The sequence below is a fragment of the Petromyzon marinus genome, chromosome 39 (genome assembly GCF_048934315.1).
Source record: "Petromyzon marinus isolate PM22_M1 ecotype Great Lakes invasive population chromosome 39, UKy_Petmar_22M1.pri1.0, whole genome shotgun sequence".
Classification (NCBI taxonomy): Eukaryota; Metazoa; Chordata; class Hyperoartia; order Petromyzontiformes; family Petromyzontidae; genus Petromyzon; species Petromyzon marinus.
In genome coordinates this window covers 15,471,098-15,494,875 of record NC_133705.1, presented here as the reverse complement: position 1 = coordinate 15,494,875, position 23,778 = coordinate 15,471,098, and the positions used below count along the sequence as shown (strand labels likewise).

Genomic DNA, 23,778 nt, shown 5'->3' with positions numbered 1-23,778 from the left:
CTCATCTGGCCAAATGTGTCTGTGTCGTGAATAACAATAATAATGCAAATAATGCACACCGGTTTCAACTGTAGGAAACAGAACAATATGACCAACTTTGTTTTTTGTAACTTTTGCAGCTTCTTAGCAAGCTCATGAAAGGGCACATTGTAAGGGCTGTCGGTTAAAACGGATCTGACTATGTCGACAAAAAAAACGCGCTTGCTCTTGTTGGTTGCTAGGTTACTGGACATGTGCCCACGTGTTTTGTGAATGCGCTCTGCTCAGGGATGCACTTTGCCGTTTATTTCCGACGAACACAAACGTGGCGACCTGCTAATTTTCAGAGGCTAAAATTGCGTGACACGCGAGACAAAGTGCCCATTTTCTGGTCCACTCGAGAGAGACGGTAAGTACAGCCCATCAAGTTGCACATTTTGTGCAAACTGTGCCATGCGTTGTTATTAAAATTGTGTAACTGGCGTGTCGCCGCACCTCACAATATAAACCACCCCATGGCTTTTTGTGAATTTAGAATCCCAGAGCATGGTATGCAGTAGTGCTGTCAGTAAACACGGGAACGTTGGGCCAGCGTTGGGCCAAAGTTGATCCCACGCATCCAGCACAGGCCAACGTTAGCCAAACGTCCAAATGTTAACTGGCTCTTTGTAGCCATGTGAGAGCCCATCGAGACAAATGTCTCTTTTGAACAGGATATTTCAACGGTGTTTTCTGAATAAGGTTACTCGTTTTATCGATCCTGCATCAAATATTGAATGTATACGCTTGTTAGTTTTTTGGTAAACTTATTTTTTACTACCCAGGTCACCCTTGATGAAAACAACTTCTGCCCATGAATATGATCTTCAATGCTGAATAAATGTACAGGCAATTGTCAGCCGACTGCTGGTTGAGTACCTCTCACACCATGTTGGTAGTGGGGGTTGATTGACCATACTTCACCATACTGGTCAATGTGGGTTGGCTAAAGGGAGGTCAGTTTTGGACCAGCGTAGATATCACTAGCCACTGATGTTAGCCGTGTCTATGACTCATACTCAGGTGTCGTGAGTTCACAGCGCAGTGCATGGTCTACTCCACCACCACTGTGCCACCCGGCCGTCTTACGAGGTCAGAAATAAATAGACTGGGATAAGAATCGACGTGTTATTTGGTTGCACCTTTTGAGCAATGCTACATTTAATTTATGTCACTGTGGAATGCCCATAAAGCCACGATGATAATAATAAGAGAGGCTTATTCAGGAAAGTTATGCATTTGTGAAATTAAATAACAAAAAATAACAATAATGCACTAAATATTAATCCTCCGCTTAAACTCCAATTTAACGGCGATGCGCGATTGAATTTCTCTCCGTGGGTCTGTCCCTGGCCTGCACGTTTGCTCTGCGATGGCCCCGTGCTACTCTCACGTGATGACCCAGGTCGCCCTTCTACAAGAGGCTTGTTGGCTCAGTGGGCTTCTGGTGAAATAAAGTCCATCACTGTTCAACCTGTTCCGGTCATCCTCACAGCAGCAGCAGCAGGCTAGCCATCGAACAAAGACACGCGCTGCATCGCGCGCTTTAAGATGCTCTTCTGCGGCCGTCTGGAACGCTCTTCCTTCCGATATTAGGAAGCCACTGGAGCTTTGTACTTTTAAATCTATATTGAAAACTCAATTCTTTAGAACTGCTTTTTGTGTTTAGTTTGTTGTACTTTACCTGCACCTCAGATTAACATGGTTCGTTATGTAGGGTGCGAAAGAAGTTCAACATAATCATCAACCGTGATTATTCCACTGCTGGATGAAGGGTTCCCCATGATGCTATCACCATGTCTTGCGATCCTGCAAAGCAAGCCAATTTCATTCCCTCGATTTCCTCGGTGGAAATAATATCCATCGTGTTTCATTCCTTGGCTGCCGCTGTCATTATTGTGACTATCAGCCTTAATCTCGTCTTGCGACGTGTCCTGTCCAAGGCCAATAAGTCAATTCAACAAAGTAAAACTCAAAATGTGATAAAATGGTCACATATTCTTGGTTCTTTCGGTAGAGTCACGTTGAAGGGAAACAATAAAATAAGAATAATATATATAAAACAATAAAATTATCACGACGTTTCGACTGTAACGCAAACAGTCATCATCAAACCGCCACTTCGTTCAAATGTTTCTTGCCGTTGGTTTGCGTTACAGTCGAAACGTCGTGAGAATTTTATTGTTTTATGTATATATTATTATTATTTTATTGTTTCCCTTCAACGTGACTTCACCGAAAGAACCAAGAATATGAATCACTGCAGTCACGAAAGCTTTAAATCAAAATGGTCACAGTTCTCCGTTTGGTATTGGCGGTTTTATCAAAATTTGGCTTATACAAATAAGAAGTTATAAGGAGAGCTGGGTTACCCAATTATCTAAACCAATCGACTACAGTACCAATGGTCAGTTCATTGTGCAGCTAATGGCAAAGTACTTTTGCTTAAAATGTGTGATTTTATTTTTAGAGACTTTTTTTTAATAAATATTTTCCACCGATGGAAGCTTTCCTGTGCCCTGTCGGTTATGGGATTTTTGTTTTACCATACTTCGCCACGCTGGTCAGTGCAGGTTGGCGAAGAGGGTGGTTAAGGGTGGGGGGGGGTAAGGAGGGGTGGGCAGGACAGGTTCAGATATCGCTTGCCACTGATCTACTTCAGAGATGAAACTCAGGTTCCTAGCTCAGCACCAATCATTCTATCACCCGCTATAATTCCAGCTCAGCTTACTTGTACAAGGTGAGTAACTTAGCACTTTCCAATACCGATTTGTAACTTTTAAACAGTTTCCGCTGGCACCATGTGCTGTGATGCATGCATTGTGTTTACAATAGTGTCCTGGTTATCTCGGTCTTTGATGTGATAAATGCCATCACCGCTGACACTTGGCGTATCCAAAACTACATTTATGAGAAGCCATAGAGGATTAGACTTTTTTAATCTTTTTTGCGAACAGGATACTTTTTTGGAAGGGCATTAACATTGTTGTTATCCCAATAGATTTTGCAAATGACTTTCATTCAAACAAGTGGCACCGATTCAAAAAAATATATTGGATAAAATGGAGAATAGAATGATGAAAGCTAATGTCGACCCCTATTTGACCTTTATACACACAGATCACTGTCATCTTTCGTGCGACTCCGATTGCCTTGCAGCAAGGTTAAGCACAGACCAACGTTCAGCTTAGCCTTGGCGCAGCCACGTAACCTTTTAAAAGCTCTGAAGAAAGGACATTCTGGTAATGGAGCAAATTAAGATAATCCTGTAAAGGTTATGATGACCAAAGCTGGCAGGAAAAGATCCGCGCGTGTCACGTCTCTTAAAACAAACTAGATGCCATCAGCTTGTTACGAAATAAAATATTGTGTTGCGTACAAATATATATTCAGTTTGCCGACGACATGGTGCCTACTTATTTTACCACCCCCTCCACCACTACACCCTAACCCTTGAATGTATTCCAAGAGTGCTATCAGGTGTCATGGCAGGAAATGAGGAATCCATTTGGAAATCTCACGAAGCAGTGAACCCCACGTGTCAGAGAATGTCCTTCAGTGACGAAGCAGTGATCCCCACGTGTCAGAGAATGTCCATCAGTGACGAGGCAGTGAACCCCACGTGTCAGAGAATGTCCATCAGTGACGAAGCGGTGAACCCCACGTGTCAGAGAATGTCCATCAGTGACGAAGCAGTGAACCCCACGTGTCAGAGAATGTCCATCAGTGACGAAGCGGTGAACCCCACGTGTCAGAGAATGTCCATCAGTGACGAAGCGGTGAACCCCACGTGTCAGAGAATGTCCATCAGTGACGAAGCAGTGAACCCCACGTGTCAGAGAATGTCCATCAGTGACGAAGCAGTGAACCCCACGTGTCAGAGAATGTCCATCAGTGACGAAGCGGTGAACCCCACGTGTCAGAGAATGTCCATCAGTGACGAGGCAGTGAACCCACGTGTCAGAGAATGTCCTTCAGTGACGAGGCAGTGAACCCCACGTGTCAGAGAATGTCCATCAGTGACGAGGTAGTGGACCCCACGTTTCATAGAATGTCCATCAGTGACGAGGCGGTGAACCCCACGTGTCAGAGAATGTCCTTCAGTGACGAGGCAGCGAACCCCACGTGTCAGAGAATGTCCATCAGTGACGAGGCAGTGAACCCCACGTGTCAGAGAATGTCCATCAGTGACGAGGCAGTGAACCCCACGTGTCAGAGAATGTCCTTCAGTGACGAGGCGGTGAACCCCACGTGTCAGAGAATGTCCATCAGTGACGAGGCAGTGAACCCCACGTGTCAGAGAATGTCCATCAGTGACGAGGCAGTGAACCCCACGTGTCAGAGAATGTCCATCAGTGACGAGGCAGTGAACCCCACGTGTCAGAGAATGTCCATCAGTGACGAGGCAGTGAACCCCACGTGTCAGAGAATGTCCTTCAGTGACGAGGCAGCGAACCCCACGTGTCAGAGAATGTCCATCAGTGACGAGGCGGTGAACCCCACGTGTCAGAGAATGTCCTTCAGTGACGAGGCGGTGAACCCCACGTGTCAGAGAATGTCCATCAGTGACGAGGCAGTGAACCCCACGTGTCAGAGAATGTCCTTCAGTGACGAGGCAGCGAACCCCACGTGTCAGAGAATGTCCATCAGTGACGAGGCGGTGAACCCCACGTGTCAGAGAATGTCCATCAGTGACGAGGCGGTGAACCCCACGTGTCAGAGAATGTCCATCAGTGACGAGGCAGTGAACCCCACGTGTCAGATAATTTCCATCAGTGACGAAGCGGTGAACCCCACGTGTCAGAGAATGTCCATCAGTGACGAGGCGGTGAACCCCACGTGTCAGAGAATGTCCATCAGTGACGAAGCGGTGAACCCCACGTGTCAGAGAATGTCCTTCAGCGACGAGGCTGTTTTATGCAGTCAGCCCAACACAACCTCATCCCGTGAATCAACATAAACAGACGAAGCGAGTTTTGGGGTTGCTTGTATCCATTTACGATCAGCACGATTGGCTACGTACAGTGCCAATCAAGTTCAACGTACACACATACGTGCGTGGCCTGATTTGAAGGATATGTATTGCTCGCAATTAGCTTCTGCAGAGTTCGCAGATAAGCTCCCGGCACGTGGAGGGCAACGTTGGACATCCTGTTGAGCAACACGCGGCAGACGACCCAGAAAACACATCTGGGAGCCGTACGCACAACCACGAAAACCCAACGCAGAAGACCTTGGGACAATCTGATAACGCAGAAAACCGTGACGTAATTGGCTTAACAAAAATAAAAACGTACACAGGTTTGTTTGTTTTTCTTTTACAGCGGGTCTTCCGTGTCGCGTTACAATATTGACCGAACGCTAAACAAACCCTGGTGACCCCTGGTGGTGCACGTAGCGCGGACGCGTGGGTGAGCCGACGCTTGGAGGGAAGGATGCGTCGGCGGCGGCTGACGAGTCGGCGTCTCGCCTTCGATGCCGACGCCGTTGAGAGAGGCACGCGCCACCCTCCCACGCCCCCACGCACGCGCCACACTTCTGATGCAATCGCGCCGTTCACACTGCCAACGTGCGTCAGGATGGCATCATTACGGAACCCTTTTTTTCCGAGCAAGCCTGCCTGGTGGCGGCGTTTCGTGATGATGGTGCCTGCTTGAAGAGTATTTCTGAAATAAATTAATAAAGTGTTATCTCTTTTTTACGCGTATAATTTTTTTAAACTCTCTTTTTATAATTTCTTATTCTTATGAATTACTGTTAATTGTTAAAGTAGATATTATATTGTGATGCACACGAACATAAATATAATGTGCGCACGATGTGTCGAGCAACAGTACAAATGGACCGCCAAATTTTTCCTGATTGTAAAGACGCACTTTTTTCCCATGTATATTAAAGACAAAAAGGTGTAGGCGTGCCTTCTAATCCTCGAGCTGTGTGAGCGTGACCAGATTTGTAGAAATGCATTGCCACTGGTCACACCTTTTGGGAGCATATTTGTTAAAGATCACTTTTGCTTCAAACTTAAAAGAACACATCAACAAACAAAAAAAAATGCTTACACGAGCTTACGTGATTTAATATTTTGGTATTCTTTAAGCAACCATATTATTATTATTTTTATTCAGTAGGCTCACGTGACATTGACTTCTCCAATACATAGGTTCTCTGCAAGCCATCTGGCTACCATGAGAGATTCGTTCATGAGGCTATCCACATATACAAACACAGAGACAATTTCAACCGAGAAGATGGATTCTGGCTTAGCAATCATTGGAAGGATTTGATAAACCATTTTGGGTCTTAATTGATTGTTCACGCTTACCGTGGCTTTCAAACCGCATCCATTATTTTTGTCTCCCCCCTCCTCTTTTCCGAACATAGATTGACTCGTTCATCTGAATAACTGCCAAATCGCTCTCCGTGGTGCTCACGTAAAATAAACCGCCACTTTTTTCAAATTTTCTTGCTGTGGTTTTCACACCTGATGATGATTGCTTGTGTTGCAGTCGAAACGTCGTGTACCGAAAGAACCAAGAATGTATATAACCTTATTATAGTTTTTTTTTTTATGGAAATACGTATTCACCAAAAAACTCAATATTAAGTATTTTAAACCAAGACAGGGACAGCAGCGAGAAAACCCAACGCGATATTTCGTGATATCCTTGGCCGACCATAACATAAACTATAGATAATTAAATAGTGAAATGTATATTAAACATATTAATAGTGTTTTCCCCTTTTTTCTGGCAACAAAACTGAAACCTTTTACAAGGATTCAAGGATTCATGCAAACAAAAAAACATACTATGATAATATATGCATTGTCCTTGAAACTGATTGGTCCACACCAAGAGACGGCTTTCTTTTGAGCCTTGACCCAATTGGTGCTCGACCAGATGACGCCAAAAGGCGTCATCTGGTCGAGCACCAATTGAAACCTTTTAACAAGGACATGAATCCTTGTTAAAAGGTTTCAATTTTGTTGCCAGAAAAAAGTGGAAAACCCTATTATTATATTTTGGTACTGGCAAAGGAGGTAAAATGATGTATATTAAACATTTAACGCGTGGCTTTTAAAAGTTTCCAAGCAAAGCCCTTTAAAATAGGCATGAACCATGCACATTGTACATTATTAAGGTACATGGATAATAATAATTATACGCAGCAGACACAAAGAGATTGCATTGTACACAGGAGAACACTTTAGAGTAATTAGAGCAATTGAAACTGATTTAATGGTTTCAATAACGAGCGGGTGCTGCAGAAAGGTTTAAACCGTGCCTGTTAACCACGAGAATACGCGTGAAATGTAACATTACCAAAGGGAGTAAGTAACGTTTGTCAATCAGTGGCAGCTACCGGTTTAGTTTTTTTTTACAAATATTTCAGTGATATTACCAAAGGCAACTCAAAGTGATTTCCTGTTCAAAAATGAAAAAGTTGCGTGAAGAAAGGTCATCATGGGCCTAGGCTATCATCACTCCTTCACGTGCACCGATCTCATCACTCCAACATCTGCACGGGTGAGCTCTCTCCCCTCCATTGACTGCCATTCCATCACCAGTCTCATCCATTGGCCATCACCCATTCTTCTTGGCCATGATGTGTGTCCTGCCCACGCTCACTTAGCAGTCAACACGACATCTCTAAATTGATCCATAACGTTCCTCAACGTAATTGCAAGCATGCCTCATCTCAGCACGCTTCTTTGCATACCAGCAGTGCCAACATCATTGTCAGTTTATTTTTCCTTCATGTTTGTGGTCCATAAGCGGCAGCCGGTAATATGCATTCGCACTGCAAACTTTTCTCTTAAGACGCACTGGCGCTCTGGTGTGTGTTATCAAATCCACGTTCATGAAAGCACTTAGTCTAGCCCTTGTGTATACCTCAGCGTTGTTGCGTTGCAGATCTGCTGCCTTCAAGTTCGGTATGAAAGTGTGATATCTAAAAAATATGTATTCTGAAACGTGTATAAAGAGCATGAGATGTGCACAGTTGGAACAGCTTGAACAAACACAGCGCGGAGCATGATGGATCCAGTGGAAACTACAATAGCAGACATCACACTCACTCAGCCATTAACATAAATTAATGGACTATGGCTGAACCTCGAGGGATGACCAAATCATGAATGAGTGCAGCGCTGCAAGTTCAACAGAGAAAGGGAAAACCATGCCCGAAAGAATAACCAGAGGAGAGACAGAGCGGTTCAATTAGGTTACGTCCAGGGCCATCGCGGACCCATAGCTCAATAGGGCCAAGGGAATTGGTGTTGACACCGCTAAGCCTATCGACTATCAGTGTTTAGAGGTACACATGAAGCTGCATCAATGCGATGTCTTGCTTATTCCACTGCTGGCGGAAGGACCTCCACGCTTGAGGTATCCAAAGATAACTCATCAAGATGATGTTCTGATTTTGAGAAAATGCAATAATTAAAATCGTTAACATTAACAACTATACCCCAGTGCATGTTGGATAAAGTGTCACAACCCAAGGTGACCGCGAGGAGTGCTAAGAGTAAGAAACCGACGCAAGTGTACTTGTCGTGTAACCGACATTGCAAATGCTAACCATGCAAAACTTCCAGCAAAAGTGCTAATTCATCTTCCCTGTTGAATATTTCATCGATTAGCTGCATTGTCGAGAGAGTGGGCGATTCGCCATGCAGCACGCCTCATGACTAACAGCCAACATGCTCAATATGTTTGATAAAGGTAGCTCTTCTATTGAATCAATGGATACAGTAGTTTAATGATAATAACTCATTAACTGCCGTGAATTGCCAATGCGAATAAGGTCCACACGCTCTCACAATCAAACAAAGAATGACACTGATCTGTATCAGCAGCCATAAATCCCAGTGATCGAAATTCCACAATCCTATGGCGTGGCCCAGTCTATCCAAAATAACAGACAGACAAAAGAGTGTGAGCAGTGTTCCTGCAACAAATAATGCGAAACAAATATTATTTACTAAACCATTAACAGCCCGTGGACGTGCGCACTCGATGTTTTCGGGTCAGGTCGTGCGAGTAAAAATGTGTGCCGTGCACCCTTCTCCACCCGGCACGGCCAATCAATGAAGTGGCCACGTGAACAATCGCGACAATTTATCACTGTCGCAGCCATCGGTTGCTGTGGCGTCCGCCAGAGGGGCGAAGTGCGTGGAATTTGCTCACGTCCTCAAATAGGCCTGAGTTGACGTCAGCCGCTGCTTGTGAAAGGCTGGACAATGCGGGGGAAATATATAACGGCTCAACCATTCGAGGGGGAGGCTAAGCTCAGTATGAGACTATCAGCCCGCATTCAGAGGCGCGCGTGTTTGGAAATTGCAAAGGCTCATGCGGAGATGTTTTCTTCTCTTTATCTGGGCACAATACAATAGCAATGTAAAAATAAAATGATAAGTGCCTGTGTGTGTATATATATATCGCATCTTCTTGAAGAGAAAAAAATTAACGTACAAAGGTGTGCTAACGGGATCGAATATTTTTTTTTGCCTTATTGCACGCGCACAAAAAGAGTGGATCACATCTCTAATTTGATACATCTCCCTTATGAAATATGATTAACCTTGCAACTCCTCTGCTGTCGTTGACAGCCTCCCCCCTCACCACCACCACCACCACCCCCTGGAGGGCGTAGCAATTAGGAAGAAGCGTTCCGCGGCAGTGTCCTCGGGTAGGGCAGGCAGGCAGGCAGGTGCCCCGCGCGTGCTCACGCACTCACGGCGAACTGGGGCGCGTCGACGCCTCTTGGTTGACAGCGGCAATGTTCGGAGTTGAGCCGAGCCATCGAGCCGCCGTTCAACCCGGGTAACATTTGTAATGGAACCGTCGCAGCGATGAGAGAGCCGAGGCAACCCACCTGCTGAATTCCGTAACAAATCAATAAATCAATGAAACTTTATTTCTATAGCACTATTCGCGCAAACAAAATGCAATGCATTGTGCTTTGCAGGCGTGAACAATAAAAGTGAAATTGTAGGCAAAATTAAATCACATTGTTAGAAATATCGAGCAAAGACATAATAAAAAAAACACATTAAGAAAATTCCTATTGACAGTAAGTTTCAGAAAGTAAGTTTACTTATTTAATTTTTTAAGTGCTTAATAATTCTGAAGCCCTGGTGAATTCATAGGCTCGATGCGAGATGTCTTGTGGTAGCATTATGCAGATCGAATGGGAATGCACGTGGTGACATGTTTAGCCTGCGCCGGACGTCACTGCAGTTGGAGCACGGCACTTGATTATAAATCGGCCAATGCATTGGTTTTAAAGTGTGTTTTCCCTCATTAATAAAGCATCAAACTCAAGTTTGTCAAACGTGTAAATCTCACGTTTGACGGGCTGGAATACACAGCTTTTGGGGTTAGTATTAACAATGAAGAAAACCATGTTAGTATTTTTTGGGTCCTAAACATATTCCTCTAATCTTATGTTTCCATAGCGGGTCATTCACAAGCCTGTACATAATTGATGCACTACTGGATAAGGGATTTGCCACACTGTGTTATCCATAGGTGTTTTAATTATTTCACCATATTCCACCACACTGGTCAGCGCAGGGTGGTGCCCAGGACTGGTTTAGATATCACCCCACCACTGATAGTAGCCGTGTCTGGGACTCGGGCTTGTCAGTTCGAATGCGCTAACCACGCGCCACGCGTGTGTTATATATATACAGAACACGGTATTCTGTTCACTCACGATGCACTTAAAATTGACAATTTGCAGGATTGTATCTGTTGATCAACATCCACCAAACCCTTTGTGTTATTCATGGCGAAGCAAATATCAAGTTACCATTGATACCACAGATGATAACTCAGTCGATAAGCATATGGCTCAAGCGAGCGTATGAATTAACCATTGTGATTAGCACGGTTGGCAACTTATGGTGCGCGGAAGAAGTTCACCATACATACATAGTAAAGGTACTTCGAAATCAGTCATGCGAAAAAAAACACCGCACTGAACCTCACCATAGCCAATGCAGAAACTGCCACCAAACGCATGCAAAGTGAATACACAACACCGTGACCTTTCAAAGACTTCCGACGCATTCTCATACCTGAGCTTGAGAACATAAAGTACATGCAGCATTGCAACATTTTCTCTGTGAGTGACCATGGTCATGAATGAGTTGGGCCTGTGGCCATGAATATCAGTACAATGTGGCATTTTTAGATTTTTATTGTCCAGCCACCCGTTCATAATCCGTTGCGTCTGAGTGAGATTTTCACTCTCCACATGTTGCGCAAAGGGGTCGTCCATATATGACGTCACGCACCTGGGGGGGGGGGGGTCAGACATTTGTGACGATGTGTGACGAGGGGGGGGGGGGGTTGAGAAATGTGACGTCACATCAAAATGCGCAACTTTAAATAAATATAGACAACACCTTCTACTTGATTAAATAGACCTTTTAAAAAAAAAATGTGTTCTTCTAAAACATCAGAGTGCAGCGCCACATTAAATACGCACTACAATGACAATAGTTTAAAGCGATTTGAAGCATGTTTATTTTTTTGTCGGGGGGCAGAACTTTTTGTGACGCCGTGTGACGAAGGGGTGGGGGGGAGGGGTCAAAAATCGTCCAAAATCTTGTGACGTCGTTTATGGACGGCCCCCTATAACATTTGATCCCATTCTAAATATGTATACCGTTGGGAGAAGGCGATGCACACGTATACTGCTTATATATAGGACATATGATCTTCCTAATTTTAAATATGGATAAGAGTTGTCTCTGTATGGTTACTGTGAAGACATTGAAACGGTTTTGAATTGTATTTTCTATCATACTCACTCACAATCATGAACAATAAAGACTAGACGACAGCCCTGAGCGAGTCAACTGGGGGCCTCCACACGATGTACGTGAAATCACGTATGGTGGTTTTTCTTTTAACCATACTTCACCGTGCTGGTCAGCGAGGAGTGGTGAAAGAAAGGGTGGGGGAGGCAGAGTGGGGTGTTCGAGTAATTATTTGGATTATTTGGCTGCTATAAATGTCCATGCTACTTTGTTGAGATGCCATTTGTGGCCAGGTAATTTCTGAAAAAAAAAGCAAACAGCTCACTGAGCTTTACCTTGTAAAAAAAAAGAGAGTTTTATTTGAATATATTTTTTAAAGTTATTTGTTTACCTTTCTTAGACTTTGCACTCCTATCTTGTCGTTGTCCCGTGTGTTGATGTTGTAACGTTCTGAACCGCCCCTACTGGACATCTGTGAAAAAAGAGCTTCATAGCTCATCGGATTCCTCCAGTAACAAATTCATTCTTCTGATTCTGAAACGTTAGGCTACGAACCGCATGGTGTACATCAATGCACGCACGGACACACGACGTAATGGGCATTTACCATTTGCTAATGTTTTATTTCTCTCTTCACAAACCGAAAAAAAATACTGGAGAATTAAAAACAAGAACGTTGTATCCGAAACAAAGGAGACTTAACTAACAAAAAAGCAGTAACATATGACGAAGGTAATAAAGAATCATCGCATTGATATATATCGGGGTACACTTGTACTGAACTCGATTTTAATAGCATCAACAACATTTAGAAAAATGTAGTTGCTTCAACTCGGTAACATTCCAGTTTCTAAAATGTTAACTGCACCAGCACCCATCATACACGCACAGGACATATTCTTAGGGTCTTTCGGTAAAGTCACGTAGATAGGTTCAAAGAAAATAACAAAAAAAATCACAAAAACTACGAAGTTTCGATCACAACACAACACAAGCGATCGTCATCATCCTGATGACATCATCCTGATGACGATCGCTTGTGTTGTGATCGAAACGGCGTATTTTTTAAAATGATTTTTGTGTTATTTTCTTTTAATATACCTACGTGACTTTACCGAAAGACACTACTAATATGAATTCCTGCAGTAACGAAAGCTTTAAGTCAAGATTTACGCACAGGACAATACAAATATCAGCTGCGACTCGATGGCTAGGCGCACTGAGGCCACATGAAGTACAGAAGGCTCGCTGGAAGCATAACTCTTAAGTTAGACCCAGGTGCTGAACATTAACCAACAGATGACGAGCAGAGGCGCCACCTGGGGCTTATCCACTGTTTGTGCCACCTGAATCGCCCTCCTGCCTCCCATTGTTAATGGAGAGTGCTGTCCACAGCCCATTAGTATCCTCGAATTAGGCATGGTGATGATGAATTCCATTGTTCGATTACCGTCAATTGTGGCAAATTGTGGACTGCTTCTTTGACCTTCCTCCGTTGAAGTGAGCAGGCAGTGGTTACGATATGGCCGCCACTAACATGGGGCTGACGTTGACGGACACGGTGTGTAGGATCACGTGGTGGGGATGGGACCACATATTATTACTATTTTGATAATAAACCCATCGCTAATTCGGCAACATTATATCCATGCTCACGGGTCATCCTCTTAATCTCCGCCAGGTCAGCGGGCAGCAACTGCGCAGCGGCTGGTGTTGTTTTTTGCACTTTGTTTCACACCTTGTTGTCATCCCACGTTCCTCTTGCCACTGGATGAGAGAGATGTGCATCGCACTGGATGAGAGAGATGTGCCTTGCACCACTCGCGTTAGCGACAGAAGGGGGTAAGAAGGGTGTACCGAGGCATTCATCTTTGCATGGAAGAGAAAGGCGAATGGATGTGCCAATCAAATAATTACATTCAGGTGGAGAATGGAAAAGGAAGCAACTGAGCGAAAGCTATTATAACGACCGTACTTCTCTTTTTGTCTACAGAAATACTTAATTTTCTTCTCCTGCATGATGTGAAAGAAAGAAAAAAACAATCCTGCAAATCTAACGCACGTGGGTGTACTGTATAAAATAACATCACAAAGCAGTCCTTAAAGAGCCATATCTGGCTCCAGAGCCACAGGTTGCCGATCCTTGCTCTATAAGGGAGGGTATATTGGCCTACTCTTCCACACTGGCACAGATATCTTGCGTGATGTGTGAGTATCCACACACGCGACCTGCCGATTGAAAATTAGATTTAAAAAGATGGCACCATTATTCCCACTGCTGCGCGTGGAGATCGACTCAAACCGGTGACCTCTGGACTGAAAGTGCAGTGCGTTGATCCATCACATGATGGCCGAGTATCCCTTCGCCGTTGTTTTTTTCCAGGCACTCAAATGTAACGTAAATAAATAAATACTTCGGCAACAAATTATGAAGCCGCTCCTTTTAAGTGTTTGTCGTTTTTTTTGCGACTCAAAGATGAATTGTATGTTTTTATTCAAAACAGATCAGGTATGCAGTCTCATTAGGGCTCTAATCTGACTCTAAAATTATTGTCAGTTGGTTGCATCACCGTGATTCATATTCAATTGGCATGTTCATAAAAATGTAAGGATGTTACACACATGAATTTTGCAAAATGGGCTGCTCGTGATGATGACGATATTAAATTATAATACACCAATGACTGTAGGCAATAGCCTTATAGTTTAACATGAGTAGTGATCGAAGGTGGAGGGGGCTGGTGACGTATTATGGACATTTAAAGATTTTTTTAAGGACAGCTACTTTATATTCTTAGTTTTTTTCGGTAAAGTCACGTTGAAGAGAAACAACAAAATAATAATATATATATAAAATATTTTTTATTGTTTTATCTATATTTTATTCGTGATGATGAAGATGATGAAGGTTAAAATTGCGATGGGTCGTCTTAAAAATGCTGAGAGGGCACTGTTCTCCATCAAATCCTTGAGAACATGAAATACATCGTAAGTGACTTTGAAGGTCGATGCCGCATGTGTTTGTACAATACGGGCGCCAAGGTAGCGAGGTGTTAAATGCCTGGTATGCAGGGGTCGTGGGTTCGACCCGGACCCTGACGCCTGTATATTTGCATGTTCTCCCCGTGGCCACGTGGAATTTTTCTCCGGGCCATCCTGTTTTTCCCTCCACATTTAGAATAAACATGCGCTTCGAGTATTTGCCCGCGATAAATGTCCACGTGATAGGCCACTTCGGTGAGCTGTCATTTGTGGCCAAGTAGCTTCTGAAGAAGAGCTATATCGCTCAGTGGGTTTTACCTGTTCAAATAAAAACTGTAGTTTTAAATAGATGAGTTAATTTAATTAATTTCAGCTGCGTTGCATGTAGTTGTACTGTACTGCTGTTTGCAACAACGAATTATTGGCGCGATGCGTATCGTATAGACCGAAAGAGCTCCATCGCACGCGTGGGTTTTACCCGGGCGCTCCGGTTTCCTCCCATATGTACAACACTCACTATTGGGCTGAAAACATCTCAAAATAACAACAACCAAAATGTGGCTGTCCTGGATAAATAAATACACATTAATATACTAATAATGTGAAAGGAAAATAGATTGACGAACAGTATAAAGTATTTAATACAACCTTGGACATATGAAATATTCACTCAAAATTTAGTTTACAACGAAATAAACTCCGCCTCTGTTGATGATTATGACCAAGGATAAAGCCAATGTAATGCAAAAACTTTACATTTGTTTTTCTATTTAAAAAAAAAAATGTTTCCTGAAGGCCATGTCATTTACATAACTCTTCATGCTGTCAGTGTAAAAAAAATATGGGCTTTATTTTCTAAACAGTTGATGTGTATGTGTCATTGTAGTTATTATTATACTATGTAAACCTCGGATTAGCACGGTTGGCTACGTACTGTACGAATAAAGTTCAACATACGTACATACATAGTGGTTAGCGCGTTGCGCTATGGACCCAACGAACCGATTTCGATTCTCGCTCGTGGCCAAGACCAGGGACGATTATCTGAAATGGTCCTGGGCCTCCCCTAGTTCGACTTAGCCCAAAATGAGTGTAGTGGGTTAACTTGAGAGACACCAATTCACGAGGCAACACGTTTATTCTATGCCCACAACGGGGTAACTACATAACCGGTAACCACTACGGTAACTACATAACCAGTAACCACCACGGGGTAACTATATAAACGGGTCAGGTCAGTCGGCACACTGCCTCACCCACGATGCCGAGCACGAAGACCGGAGACCGAGGAGAAGACGCAGCACAGCGGGTTCCATTCCAGCAGACAGCCCCAATGGGACCCCGCGACCCCCCTTTTATGCCCAGCAGCTTGGCCTGGCTCCGCCCTCGGCCATGCCCCCTTCTGGAACTCACCAGAAGGTTCTGGGCCCTACACCACGTGTCCCTTCTGTCACCTTTGGCCCACATCCTTACCCTGTACTGTCACGTGCCCTTGCCAGCCAACCGGGCTGCTACGTCCTAAGATGCCCCCTCTCTGCCAGCCACCAGAACCATGCCCCCTAGGGACCCTTTCCATGACATAGCGTACCCTGCTGGCAGGGAGGGCTACTACACTCCCAGTTCCCCTCTTTCAGTAACTGGCGCTCGGCGCCGTAGTGACCCATTATATGTGACTACATGAGTACCTGGTGCGGTTTGTAAGCATCAGCACTCGGGTGACAAAGGTGGTTGGGTGAAGTGTGGCCCACTCACTCCCTTCATGTGTCCTGCCGGCTTTCATAGTTTGCCTATAAACAACACTTGCCGCAGCAACCTGTTAAAGTCGATACAAGGAATCTTTGTCTTTATCATCTAAATATTCTCCCTTATAGATTACACATTATTTTACTATAAGTGCCGTTTGACATCAGGTGGCAAATGGGTGTAGGACAGAGTGGACTTACTGATAACTGGTGTCAAGCAGTAACACGATTGGCCACTGTACAGATCACTCGTGAACTCTAGAGGAGTAGTAAGCAGCTGGCCTCCAGCAACAACAGTAGGCGCAGGGTCGACGCTCACAGCATCGAGGAGAACACTGCGGGGCTAAAACACAACCATTCGAAACAGCGTGGGGAGTGCGGGAAATGCATCCGCCAGTCATCTCACTCTTGATCACAAGGAATATCTGAGTCTGTCCGAAAACCTCCTGCCAGAGAACCTTGACACTTTTTCACGCAGCCTCACAGTGCACCTAACCTGGCACAAGTGCCGTGTTGATATTACCACGAGTTCAATAGATCAGATCATTGCATGTCGAGCAGGCGTTTAAGGCATTCAGCTAAAAACATACTCAAATCACAGGCCATGATCACATGTGTGTAGAAATGTGGGTCATCATGCCCTCTGATATTGTGCCAGGTATCATAAGACAGATGGCATCCAATTTACACAGCTTAATTAAAAACTCAAAATACTTTGCAGGTTTTAAAAAAAAATTCTGGAACAAATATTCGCGTTCCCAAGAGGTACACACAATATGAAATCGGCACTTATCGACACTTATCAGCCTCAACTTCAGGAGCACCGCAACAATGCCAGACACAAAATAATTATAAACATATCTTGAACTAATTAAAGGGGCAAAGTAAGCGGGGATGAAGATTTTATTTGACAGGAAAATCGATTTAATTACTTTCCCAGCATGCAGTTTTTTTTTGCCAGCGTTCGCCAGTAAAGTGAGCATTTAGCCAGGCTGATGCTGGTGAAATAATAAAGTAATTTTACTTTGAGAATGTGGCCAGGCTGTGAGCAAAATCGTTTGCCGTGGATTGCACACCTCTGCGGAGCTACTCCCCGTGGCTCTGTGCAGTGCCCGGCATGTGTGTGGTTAATTATTTTTGTTGTTGTGTGGAGAGGAAAATCAAACACAGAGGGCATAATCTGAAGTGGTACAATAACACACGCGTTACAAAAAAGAGGAATTTACGGGAAAAGGTTGAGCGCATGCTCGAGAGAGGATAAGGAAACTACAGTATGCTCACGAGGCAGTGTCTCTGCAAAGGTACATTTGTTGACGGGCAGATGCGCATGGGCAACTGTCCTCCACATGGATGCGGAGGAACCATCAAAGAGCAGTCAAGCATGTTCATGTAACAGCTCACATCGATCTGAGCGGCGCATGCAGACACTCGTCCTGTCACCGCCTCGTCATCACCACCACCGCCACCATTATCGCCATCGGAAGCAGTCATGCTCAATCCACTGCTGGATGAAGGCCTACCTAAGTCGTCGCCGTCTCTCGCAATACCTGCAATGTTATCACGCTTACCACTTACTAGTAATGATGAAAATTAGAATAATAAACATTATCACAAGAAAGTAATTACACATTTCCAAATGATATTGTAATTACACGTTAAACATTTAACGTGTACGTACGTATGTTGAACTTCTTTCGCACCATACGCATCCAACCATGCTAATCGGAGGTGCGGGGGAAGGACAACAAACGAACGGAGGAGAAAGCAGCTGCGTGGGTCTCCTACTGCCGGCTGGCTTGTTGAGCGACACACTGTGCCACTTCAGAGCACTCCACGGGTGTTAGAAAGTTTTCCCGTGCGGACTCTCTCGAATCAGGCGCCGATGGGGGATTCTTTTTTTTACGGACCACTGATTACCATTTCAAAGTGCACCTTGGACTTGGGAAATGAAAGGCATTTTCGAATGGTGATTCAGCCACACGAAAACACAGCTGGGTTGCACTCATTGCAATAATTAGCGTGGTTCACAGCGGCCAAAGAAAATAATCGAGCGGGGAGTTCGTAGTGCGGTGGCGTGGCGTGAGCCACCGCACTAGGAACACGGCAGCCCGAGTGAGATTCTTAACCACGGAAATTATCGGTGGCGAGTGACAATCCGAAATGGTCCCCCACCTTCACCAACCCGCGTCGACCAGCGTGGTGAAGTATGGTCAAACAACTCCTAGTTACCGACCCAGCGTGGGGAGCCCTCCGATTACCACAGTTGCCAAAGAAGTTCAACATACATACATACACGCGACGTGTGAATAAATGTAATTTGTTCACATTTAACGGTTAAAAACATTTATGTGCGCGGGTTGAAAATTTAAGTGATCTTTTTAATTATGCAATTCAAATAAATTTTACAGCTATTTGTCGAGCCATTGCTGAATGAAGGCTTGCCATGTCGGTTCTGGACATTGACCATACTTCACCATGCTGGTCAATGCAGGTTAATGAAGGGGCGGGAATAGAGGCCACGGCCAGGGCAGATACCGGAAATCGAATTACTTGTGTGCTTCGCCCTTTTGTATTATTTTGTATGTACCACTAAAATGACGATACATTCATTATAAGCACGTCATGTAATTAGAATAGGTTTTCTCCTTTTTTCTGGCAACAAAACAGATGTTAAAATCTAAAAACACCAAACCGAAACCTTTTACAAAGAATCACGTCTGCATTAACCACAATACTTGTGGTCAGAATGCAAACAAAACCGTCCTCTGATAATATATGCATTGTCTTTTGAGCCTCGTCTCCGTTAGGCTTTTTGGCGTCCGCTGGTCTAAAAGAAAGCTGTCTCTGGTGTGGACCAATCAGTTTCAAAGACAATGCATATGTGTTTTTTGTTCGAATTCTGACCACAAGTATTGTGGTTAATGCTGACATGATTCCTTGCAGAAGGTGTCAGTTTGGTGTTTTAACATCTTAACACAGCTGTTTTGTTGCCAGAAAAAAAGAGGAAAACTTATTCTCACAGTTCGGTACTGGCATGGAGGTCTTATGATGTCATATAATGTTGCCGAAACGAGGAATTGTCAATGGGTTCGCTGTTGGTAGTATGGAAGACAGATTAGAAACCAGATTACAGTATTCATTGAACCATCAGGACATCATCAACAATTTAATTACAATTCCATTAATTTAATCTTATATATTTTTTTATATTTCGTTATTCTTTGTTCCCAATTTTATCCAAACGCTCTATTGCCACCAGCACAGTCCTTATGACAGTTTTCTTCTTCCGTAAATGTATTATTACAGACATAGATCTTTGCAAAACGCAAGGAGGCTTTGGGCAGGGCACGTCACTTGCAGAGATGCTGGCTCATGGATGAGGATGGTGATGGAATGCCAGCCCAGTGGAGAGAGATATGGGCAGGAAGGGAAGTCCACCGTTACGATGTTGAGCGATGAGATGAGTTCGCGAGTGCGTGTGTCATCGCAGGACCGTGAGCTTGACGGGATTTATATGGCGTGTTGAGCGGGACACTTTATGACGAATTAACAACGGCACAACACGTAATGGTGTCAATGTAATGGTGGAGATGAGGCGAATGAAATAGATGTTAGGAAACAATCGGGGCCAATCTGTGATTAGTGAATTCGGTGAAAGGGAAATTGATGAGCGTACATGATGATGAATGAATGGGTGAATGAGTGATAGCCATGTAATGTGAATATGAGGAGGGAACTGTTACTGTGGTGGTTATGAGGGGGGGACGCATGGGTCGTGAGGCGAGCTAGGGAGCAATCAGTGCGTTTTGAGTGAGAAGCAGGAACTCGTGAGCGAAGGTGGAGATGGTGATTCATCGAGCAGTGGATAGACATTGGCTCGCGAAGATAATGAATTCCAATGAAGCGATAATACAGCGTATTTAGAAGTAAGACCATGAGTTCAAATCCCGAACCAAGATCAACTCACATCGACATTCTTCAAGGCCGGGTAAAAACTGAACACAATCGCAGCATCGTTGTTGTAGGCTGCAACATTCAAAAGGGAGGGCTTGCGTTGACATTATTTATATATGTTGTAATGTTGTGACGTTGGTTTGTGGATAGTAAGGATTTGGCGAAATGTTAATTGGCCTCACTGGAAAATTTCCATTCAGACACAGGGCATTTCAATACGTGACACCAAAGGCCAATCGTCAGCATATTAGCAAATTGCCTTTCAAAAACGTTTATTATTATTGCGTAACCCTTCTCAAGGTACAAACCCACGCATGCAACCTTTGTGCATAAATTTTACATGTACACCAAATTAATATCGAAGACAAAGATCGCCCGGATAGCCTCAACATCCTGTTGGGACAAGCGCTGTTAGCGAGCACCCATTAAAGGTCGGCATGGCACACAGAGGGGTGGGTTGTCAGCATCATGCCCCTGCTGCTTTTGTCTCCCTCGTGGCAATGTCCACACGCTGCACTAGGTGCATGTTTGAGGTTGAGTCGACATAGGGGAGACCCAGGCCTGGTTGAGATAATCGTCACTGGTGTTGGCCGTGAGCAGGAATGAAACTCAGGTCAACTTGGCTTGGCAGCACAACTCAGGAACCGCTATACTACCGCTCCACACACACAAACACATGCACACACCGATTCACAATGGCAGGCATCGCTCGCCACTCATGTTAGCCGTAACCCAGGAATTGAACTTGGATCCGTTGGGTTCGTTGCGCAGTGCGCTCACCACTGCACCATCACCCCCCTGGCAAGACACAAGAAACAAACAACACGATTGAGTAGACAAGATGATGCTCGAAATGACACGAGGACAAAGCAGCGGCAAAGGCTGCTGCTCATCGCCATCATCATCATCACGAGCCATGACAATTCACGAATCAAACTCAGGTCGCTCGGTTCGTCTGAGCGGCTCAGGAAGTGCCATGCTACCGCTTGCCCACGCACATGCACAGCGATTCGCAGTGGCAAGGGTTTCGAGTTCAACTCCCGATAGCATGACGACCACAGGGTGTGTATGTGTAAAGTGGGGCCGCCACGAGGTTGGGGTGAGAGTGGGGGGGTCCGTTCGTCATTTCCCTAGTCAACACTTGCCCACAGCCCTCTCCCAAATTCGTTTCCTCCCCCCCCCCCCTCTCTCGCACTGTTCCCGCTCCACTGCTCGCCTGCTTTTGGAGGGAATCTTCTACATGCCCCCCTCCACCAACCCACTGCCCCTCTCCATTCCTACCCCGAACATCCCTTACATGTGCATGTTGAACTTCTTTCGCATAGCGAGGGGGCTCAATACTGCATTGGATGAGTAATCTCTAGAGTGAAATTGCTCTTGCTGTGGTGCGATAGAGTGGTCACACTAAGCCAAGCGATCTCTTGTCTAGCAGTGCTGAGGCTCGTCAACGTCAGGAGCAATCTCCTGCTCAGATGAGTACGGAGGCGGCGGCGATCTCCTGTTCGTGGCCCTGAGCCAAGTGGTGGAAATTCCACATGCCTATGGCGGGGGCCAGCCTTACTCCCCCCCCCCCCCCCCACCAGACAAGCGTTGTTGACTACCCTAGGACGTGCTACTTACGTTATAGACCCCGAGTGACGATGAGCTGAATCACCCTCCCCCCATCGCCCGAAACGAGACTGAGATGAATTCGGCCCAAGCGTTGGGGTGAATCTCTTCCGTGGCTTCACTCATCGTGTCCGGCATGGCAAAGGTGTTCAATACTTTCAACATTTCCCCCACCACGGGAAGAAATCGTGTAAAGCTCTCGCGAAAAGCCTTCGTGGGTCTCGCTCGCACGTATTGAAAGAGCAAGCCCGCTAAAATACTCCTTTTATAAATGTTACGCAATCTACCGTTCATTCGGAGAATCCATTTAGACTGTGGTGGTGATACGAGCGGAGAGAAAACGTGCATATTAAGCTGCGCGATTTCACATCTTAGTCGCTGTGCGGAGGGAAAATGACACCGAGTGGGCGACGTTGCCTTACGTCGCTCCAACACGCCCTCATTAACGTCACATTCCGCAAATGAGCACACACACTTTTCAGCAATTAGTGTCGTTACAAGATTATTTTACGCACACAAGCTCTTCGAATGAACAATCATTCAAAAGTTCAAGCGCACTTTTATCCCGTTTCACCTTTCTTACAGTTTGAAATACACTGCGGCTACATATGCCTGCAAAACGAAGTTAAAAGTAGCCTTTTGTTTTTGGTTTGCTTTGCAGTCATTGACATATCAAAGAAATCGCAGCCAATCTATCGTGGCCTCTAATTATGGTTAAGTAAGTACAGGAAGCAGCGATATCTCGGACACATTACCAAGCTGCAGCGTGTACGACATTCTCTGGCATGCTTCGTGACGGGTACTGCAAGATCCGAACGTGTCCGTCCGATGCTCGTGGAGTTGCATCGACTTCCGGCTGCCGAACGAACACGAAATATGAGGTCGCACTCATTACACACACACACACAAGGTGCTTGCCACCAATGAACCACAATGCCTTGCTGATCTCGTCCAGGAGCATTCACCGTCACGCGAACTCCCGTCACCCTCGCAGCAGATGGGCTCCTACGGCCGTCTGGAACGCAACTTCCATCCCATATTAGGAAGCCACTGGAGTTATGCACTTTCAAATCTATATTGAAAACATTTCTTAAGAACTGCTTTTTGTGTTTAGTTTGTTGTCCTTCCCACCCATCTCCGATTAGCACTGTTGACTAGGTACGGTGCAAAAGAAGTTCAACATACGTAAATATATTACGCAACAACTTAGCAGAACCCTCCTCGAAAAATACTCTTGAGATTCAGAGAGGCTTTCATGCCATAGATGCATTCATCTGTACCAGACATGGAGACATCGAGACCCTTGTAACCTGGTCCTGATTTCCTCTGTTTGCTGTGTTGAAAATACAAATAAAATTAAATAAAAATACAGAAATATATATTTACGTGCTTGTACTTAACAATATAAAACAAGGCGTATGAGTAGTTACACTGACTCAGGACAACGTGCATAATCTTTGCTCAGTATGCCCGTGCGGGTGAACCAGGCTGTTGTCAACAGAGTTGAGCCTCCCTCACCCCTACTTGTGAATCAAATCCAACAGGCAAACAGCTGCTTATTCATTGTTGTCGTCTTTTAAAACCCTGAATTGCATATTTTGCATTGTTATAATGCGTTATTCACGCGTTTCATCACAGGATATATCCATTCTTCAGCGCCAGGAAGCCTTATGCAAATCACGCAATTACACTTGAAGTTAA

The 23,778-nt window shown here is 44.7% G+C and overlaps 1 long non-coding RNA gene across 2 annotated transcripts; it reads right to left on the bottom strand.

Annotated features, from left to right (window-relative positions):
- Nucleotides 1–5,573: 5,573 nt before the first annotated feature.
- LOC116950579 (uncharacterized) lies at nucleotides 5,574–22,869 on the bottom strand. Of its 2 annotated transcripts, XR_012946429.1 has the most exons (5): nucleotides 16,030–22,869; nucleotides 13,448–13,558; nucleotides 12,183–12,263; nucleotides 6,926–11,323; nucleotides 5,574–6,760 (listed from the first exon to the last, which is right to left on the bottom strand). It is a non-coding gene; the product is annotated as an uncharacterized LOC116950579 (long non-coding RNA). The 2 variants fall into 2 exon arrangements; XR_012946428.1 differs by lacking the exon at nucleotides 16,030–22,869 and having other exon boundaries at nucleotides 13,448–16,019.
- Nucleotides 22,870–23,778: the final 909 nt, after the last annotated feature.